Genomic DNA, 8,352 nt, shown 5'->3' on the forward strand with positions numbered 1-8,352 from the left:
AGACACTTGAACTCTAGAAATGAACGCTTCTACATCAAATGAACTGACACCAATCAACGGTCGCGAGGGTCTAGCTATTTTTTTGCTAATAGATGCATGCTAGGACACTCTACCATTCCTCAATCGATCTTGATTGTCATCTATTTTACCTATAATTAAATCTGAAAAAAATAAGCAAAGCAAACAAAATCAAACCTAGATGACAAACATGCAAAATCAAACAATACAGACATAATACAGAAGTGCACTTTCGTAACTCAGGAAAATCAAATTTAGACAAAATACAAAAGTGCACTTTTGTATTTTCCTAAAACGAAGAAATGAAAGAAAACATAGAAATGCCTCATGACCTATACTCTAAATGCCAATGCATGCATCAATAAACTATGTATTACGAGTGTAACTTTAAATAATCTTTTTAGTAATGCATGCATCACAAATAAAAAAATAGAGGAAAATAAAAAAACTTATCAAATGTGAGAAGTGTGGATTGACCGGACTTGAGTACTAATTGATAAAGCTCTTGGGTTATGCGCAATGCAGTAGAAAGTTTGAGGGGAAAATGGTGAATTTGGGGTTTCACACACACACTTTTTGTTGTTTTAGAATGAGTTATGCTAGAAATGAGGAGGGGGGGGGGGGGGGGGGGGGGGTATGACACGCTAATATCACTCAAAACATGTTCGGAGATATACTTCTATAAATTTTACGGAGATGCATCTTCATACTAATTTGCGGAAAATGAGGGTCGCTCACTTACTAATGAATGTGGTGTGGAGTTTTGGTGCGTACGAAAAATGGATCTTTGTATTTTAAGAACATTTTTTATTTTTCTCTAGGGTGTTTGAGCACCACTGAGGGTGCAATAAGCAATTCCCATTATGAAACTTGTATTTAATGTGGCCTTTTTGCCTAGTCTAAAATATGAGTAGCCCAATCGGATCGACTCGATGCGTGCCTAATACCTTATTTTTCCAACTCTAGAAATATCTGCATATTCATTTAAATATTATCTTGCTACATCAAGACAAATATAAAAACCTCTAAAATGTAGTGCTGATAATCAATTGGAAATTCCATTTAGTTGAGAACTAGATGAACTTTCTGTCGATATGCTTTGTACCATGACAAAGGGTTGGTTAAAAATAAAGCTCAATCGATGGAGAATTTTATCTTTGCCCCACTGAGCACACATATTCACATTTCTTAACAAAAGATACAAGATGAATGATCATAAGAAGCTTCTAAAGAATAAATCCAAGAGTACTCTAAAAATGCTTTAATTAAGGTAAAGTACAATGCATATTGTTTGAGATTAATTTTAGTACTAATGTTATGTCACAATTTATTTTATTATTGAATTAAAATGTTACCCATGTTCTATTTTATGTCCCATTTCATCTTTGTTCTCGAAAATATAATGTTTCTTCTTCCTATCTTGAAACTTTCGTTCAACTTCATCTCAGTCCATTTTGTATCACCCACATGCCTCTTCTTCATTCCCTATTGTAGGCCTCTTCTTCATTACGTATCGTAGCCATTTTTTAACCAAAAATTGTTACAGTTTACAAATGGGAGGAAGTAAACATTCATCAAGTGAGAATTCAAATGGAAGAGAACTATCCATATGTGGCTGTAATCTAGTCGTGGAGATGTGGGTTACAAATATCCATGAAAACCCTAAGAGAAAATTCTAAATATGTAGAAGTTTTAGAAAGGTATGTATGCATCAATAAAATTATTACAATGAATTGTAAATCTCATTATTCTCCGAACTCTTGATATAGAGTTTATTATTGATTGCAGCCAAATATAAGTTGTGAGGTATTTATCTAGGATGATGAACTAGATGAAATAACATGGAAATTTATAAATAAGGAACTTCCCATAAGTCTAGATACTTAATACAATAATTATGAAGCTATACTTTATTTTAGAGAGTTTAGCAAGGAATTTGGCAAAGAATATAACAAAGATTCAAGCTCAAAGAAGATTCAAAATGTTGGTGTAAGCCCTAAAGGCCAATATTTTTGGTACTTGTATCGAATTATTTATTAATAATAAAAGGCATTTATTTATTATGTTTGTTTTTCCAAAATAATAAAGTCCCTAGAATAGCTAGTCCGTTTAATGAAATGTTAAGTGTGACTTAATCATGAGACCTCATTAAACATAAGGACATTATTCTTAAATTATCCACAGTCGAGCTTTGTGGTGAAGTGGGATAACATTAAAACATTGAGACTATTATGAAAATAGACTGATGATCACATCTCATGGATTATGGATAAGGAGCTATCAAGTCTTGACATAGGTATGAATATTAGGAGTAATATTTATACAGGATTGACCCGCTATGAGAATACTACATAGAATGTTATGCAAAGTGTCATAAGTTATTCTCATGGTGATATGTGGTGTATGGTATTCTTCGACCTGAAACCACTATGAACTCTAGATGTAGAGTCGAGTACTTTATTCATGTTCTAACGTTGTCCATAATTGGATTACCATAAAGATAGTTAATGGATACTCCACAAAGCATGTTGAGGGACATTATTGGCCTAAATGGAATTTGTCCATCCTACGTAATAGGATAAATGTCTAAGGGTCCAATATTAAGTTGGACAAGGGTGACACGATGTATGCCTTGTGTTCAATATAGACATAAGGGCAAAAGGATAATTGTACACACAAGTATTATCACGATAAGGTTTTGTCATATCACATGACATTTTCGTGACTTGGATAGCAGTGATGTGTTTCTAGATATCGCTCACTGTTTATTATGTTAAATGTGATTTAATATAATTGTCAACGTCACGAGAACCTACAGGGTCACACACATAAGGATAGATTTATGAGAGATAGAGTAAATAAGAAACATCCTAAAGTACGGTGCACTTAAGTAAATTATATAACATCGTAAGATACGATGTACTTAAGTAGAATACGAAATATGGTAAGGTACCACGAGCTTAAGTGATATACAGTACACCATAAGGTATGGTGCCCGTGCACTTAAGTGGGTTTTTTTGCTAGCAACCCACACAAGTGGTTCTATAAATAGAACCCTTGTGTAGAAGCATTCAGTCTTGATGAAAATTCAGTCTGTGAAACCCTAGCCGTATTTTCCTTAGATCTCACTCAAATCCTTCTTTGGTATCAGCTAGCACTGAGATTGAAGACATTTTTTTGTGTGGACTGGGTAGAGGTGTTGTTCTTCATCAACGCTCGTTGTAACGCCCCGAATTTAATTAATTGGTTAATTAAAATTAATTAAGGATTTAATTATTGGAAAATTGTCGAAGTTGGGATTTATCGGTATGATTCTAATAGGCGTAATTGAATTATTAAGTTGTTTGAGCGGTTAAGTGAACAGGCCCGGCCCAAGCATAAGGCCAGTAAGGCAAGGGCTTTAGGCCTCATAAATTTGGGCCTCTATTTAGGCCTCAAATGCTAAAAAAAATAGGCCTTAATTTTTAAATAATTTATAAATGACCTAAATGCTAGCCATAATATCAAGTGGTGTAGCGGTAATAAACTTTTTCTAGATACCATCGATACTTTATGGTACTGTTTTCCTATTTTTAAATATGTTTATACATCACATGATGCATACATCTATACTACCTCAGAATTCAGTGTTTTGTTTGGTTTGGGGTCTTATGAATACTTATAGGGTAAAATATTTGTAGACTGTCAATTAATGAAGGAGCGTGTATTCTGTCAAATTACATTTTTATTTTCAAAATACTAATATGACATAGTTGAGTGATAAAATCCTATTAAATGATTGTGTAAAATAATTTTACAAAGTTAGTGCATTATCTTTAATCTCTATTTTAATTTTAAAAAATATTAATATTCTATTATTGTTTATAAACAATAAAAGCTACCATTAATCATAAAAATTATACTTTTAAATATACAAAATTTTAAATAAAATATTTACTTATATTTCGCCTTAGGCCTCCAAATATGTTGGGCTGGCCCTGTAAGTGAATAGTCGGGTAAATTTGTCGGAGAAATATTAATTGCAAGTTGGTATTATTTAAAATTATGGATCGATTGTAGTTGTGAAATATTATTGGAAATAATATTCGATTATGTTATGTGACTATGTAATTATTTGGAGTTTAGTTGTAGTAAATCGGAGGTGTGCAGATAATAGGCCTAATTAGGAGGTTATGAGAAAGTAATATTATTGGGTTAAGTTGAATAAAAGAATAGAAATTAGGTTTTTAGTTGTATCAGGAAGAAGAGAAAAAGAGAAGAATAAGGATTTTGGAGAAAAGAGAACGTGAATGTTGCTGAGAGAAGAGGAAGGAGCGTGGAAGCCATGTGTTGCTGTGGTGAGGCATAGGGACAAAGAGGCAAAGCTAAGTTTGGAAATTCGACCGGATAATTATAGATAGACCGTCAATCAAAGAAAATTGTTAGGTGCAGAGTTGCTAGAAAATGTAGGAAGAAGATGAAGTTTGAAGTTTCTGGCGGGGGCCACAAAATAAAGGGTGGGCGCCCCTGTGAGTGATTTAAGGGGACGGGGGCCATATAAACTAAGGGTGGGCACCCATTAGCTCTGGGGTGGGCGCCCTTTGTGTTTGGGGTGAGGGCCACACGTTATTTTTTTTTATGGTTTTGTTAATTAGGCACCTGTAGATGATTCTTAGGATAATTCTCCATCAATTTCATTCCCATTTCTTTTAGTAACACTAGTGTACTGGTACTTAGTAATCGATGTATATTAACTAGGTGTGGAAGTTAATAATAGAATTTTAGTGGAGCTTTCAGTGGAAAATCGAGACATGAAAATCTGTAGAGTGGACATCAGTTTTAATAGCAGAGAATTTAGCAGCAGAGATAATTTTGTAACCGTTTCAGAAATAATACTTAGTAGGAATATTTTAGTAGCAATGTTGTACTAGTTTCACAGTGAGAACCTTATCAGCAGTAGCAGAATAATGGTGTTATGATGTAGCAGAATGAGTGACCTGCTATCGCGCACAGATCAAAAACGAGTATTTTGTAAAACGTAGTTTAGCGGTAACGACAACTCGGATATCGTCTCACAAAGATTCTTAGTTATTACTAACCGACTGGAATTAGAATTAAGGGGGGGTTGATTCGTGTTCAATTATAAAAATGCAGAAAATAAGTTATTATGAAAAAGTGATTATCTGAATAAGCTGAAACGAATCAACCCACTGTATCAACTTCCGACTTACCATTGATCCCTATAAAATTCCAATTCCCTAAACGGGTCTGATCCTATTGGACTACAAAAACTACTGACAAGCGCAATAGCAATTATACAAAGTCTGTCCCTGAATTCCGGATAAAGCAAACGGATTAAAAGCTATTGTGAATTAAGCAAACATAATATGATCGAACGCGATAATTCAAAAGCTACACTAATCACAAAATTGATTCAAGAACAGACAACAATCAAATTAAAGAATTCTATCATATAAAAACAATTAAATTAAGCAAGCAATTGTAATTATAAATTGGATTCAAAGGAACAGATTAATGGAAAATTATAAAAGAACCTCAAAGCGGTATCTTATTGCAGTGAATTGATCCTCGAGGTTTAGTTCTCCATTACAATTGTCAAGCTCTCAAAAATTCGTGAATAGAAAACGTGAATAGTGTCTGTACGGCCAGACCTAGACTCCAGAGAAGAAAAAAAGTAAAACCGGGTCATAATAACCCAACTGGGTCAAAAGCATCCAGAACCCGGCCCACAATTGACCAAAATTACTTAAACAAACTAAGGCTGCAACTTAAAACGAAAATTGGAAATTATGCGCTCCAAATTTGACTTCGACTCCAATACGAAATTCGTAGCTCTCTCTCTTAGCTTTCCGGCGATTATTAAAACGCCTCAATCGGATTCTTGGAACTCCAGTTATGATCGTTTCCGTGAAAGCTGTCAAAGCTGAAAAATAAAATACGAAAATCAAATAAGTATAAAAATAAACTAAATTATAAAAACATATTAAAAGGGAAAAATAACCAAAATAAAACATGGAAATGTAAAAGTATAAACATAGAGGATCGTGTATCAAAATACACTGATCAATGAGCAACACGAATAATATTAGTTATAGTAGGGATCTATTAGTAGTAGTAGTAGAATAATCTAATAGTAGAAATAGTGGCAGGCTAAATAAAATAGCAGGGTTGGATTTTAATGACAGAGTAGTTTGGCCAGCAGAGAATAGTTATATCAGTGCACCAAAAATTAATAGAAGTTGTATAATAATCAGTAGTAATGCAGGAAGTAAAAAATGGTACCAATTTAGCAGAATTAGCCTAACTAAGCGGTAAACAGTTGTGCGGAATTAATCGAAATTTGTCGGAGTAACTAGTATATGTTAGTAGGTATTTTTGGTTGGTTTATTTGGTTGGAATTAGGTAGAATGTGTTGATTTACATGTACAGTTGAATAAGTTGAATTGTTCTGATTTATGGACATATTTGAGTTGTAGGTCTGATGACTGATAAGTGCCAATTTTTAGTGCTTTTGTATATATGTTTTGTGGCACGTATCGAGACTTTTGTTGATATTCGTTGAATAATTCCTCGTTTTGTGTATAAATACGTATACTTTGTAAATAATTGTATTTTCATATACTTTTATACCGTTTGATAGTTTTTGTGTCTTTTTGTAGGTATTCTTGCGTATTTGGAGCATGAGCAATAAAGTGTCGAAGACACGGTTCAAACGCGCGATTTTGAGCAGTGGAACCAATTCATCAAAGAATAAGGCTCAAAATAAAGATGATAAAAATCATCAATTTTAGTTGTCATTTTGTCATTGTTAGATAGAGCATTGAATAAACCTTCCAACACTTCGAACCGGGCGTAAATCAGAGTTACGGTTCTCAAGTTATGGCCGAAATAGTGCAGAATTTTATGCTGTCTCTGGTGTAATTCGCCGGGAGAATTTTGGGCTCGCCAGGCGAGGCTGACTGACCAAAAAACGTGATAAAGTTGTTGTGTTAAGCCGTCGGGCGAGCCGTATAGCCGCCGAGCGAAGCGGTCTGGACAGAAACACGTTTTAAGGGCCAAAAACACGTTTTTTTAGGTTATGGTTTGGGTATTTTTTGCTCTCACGCCATCACCAAACATTTTTTTAGGTAGATTAGCTTAGAAAACAACTTTGGAGGTTGCATACGGATGATCCGGGGTGGATTGATAATCAATCGGAGCTGGCAAACCGGGAGATTTTCGGTTCATTTTTCTTCTTCTTTGTGTATTTCTCTTTGGTTGGGTTTTGTATATGATTTTACTTTGAACTCATGTATATTTGTTGATCATGGTGTTGTATAAAGTTTGCTTTACAAATAATTATTGATGTCTTCCTTAATCTTTTTGCTTTATGTATGGATTTGGGTTGTTATAGACATATACCTCACAAATCTTGATTAGGGATGGATATCTATTAGTTCTAAACTCTAGAGATAGTTTTTCGAGCTAATATTCGCCGTGAGTATCGAAGCTTAATGCCTCTGTGTTGTTTGTGTTGGTTGAGAGATCGTCGATGCGAGCAATACGGTTGTCTGTTATGTTGTTGAGGTGGCTGAGAGATCGTTGTCGAGATGATATAGTAGTTATCTCTACTTTGGGTTAGAAATGACTTAGGGTGTGAGCGATGCTTGATGATATTGATGAGTATTGCAGGTTGAGTATAACTGATCGATAAGTTTAAGTTTGTGAGAAGTAGGTTATATGCAATGCCTGATAAGTCTCTTCTTTCTGAAAAATAAATTCTTTTTGTGTTGATATTTAATTTTCTGTTTTAATACTTTACCAATTCAATCCACACTCATAACTTTGGAAACTATTGAACGGCAGTTCAATGCACTAGTCTCTGTGGACACGATAATTTCCCAGCTAAATATTTTCAAAACTTTTGTTGCTTGCCGCTTTACCGCTCCAACAATGACCAATGTTGATTAAGTTGTTGCAATTTATGTATATTTTATGTTGTTGTTGTTGTTGTTGTTGTTGTTGTATGACATTCATAATGGTTGCATACATCGCATTTTCTAAGATGGAGCTAATGCTCACCACGTTGGCCTGGATTGGCAAAAAGTTGAAAGTTGAAGGCTTATGCCTTGATGCCTCTATTAACTGGCAATTTTATAAGTTGGGAGTTCTGCTCCAATGGTATCACATGCATGTGCACAGTTGAGTCGCATCTTGAGTTGTGTGTTAAAGTTGTTGTTGTTATTAAGTTGTGTTGATTTAAGTTGTTATGTTGATGTGATGGTTGATCAAAGTTGACTTGTTGCTGTTATTAAGTTGTTTGTTGGTTGTTGCATAATTGTTGTTATGAAGTGG

Source organism: Vicia villosa, linkage group LG3 (genome assembly GCF_029867415.1).
Source record: "Vicia villosa cultivar HV-30 ecotype Madison, WI linkage group LG3, Vvil1.0, whole genome shotgun sequence".
NCBI classification, from domain to species: Eukaryota; Viridiplantae; Streptophyta; class Magnoliopsida; order Fabales; family Fabaceae; genus Vicia; species Vicia villosa.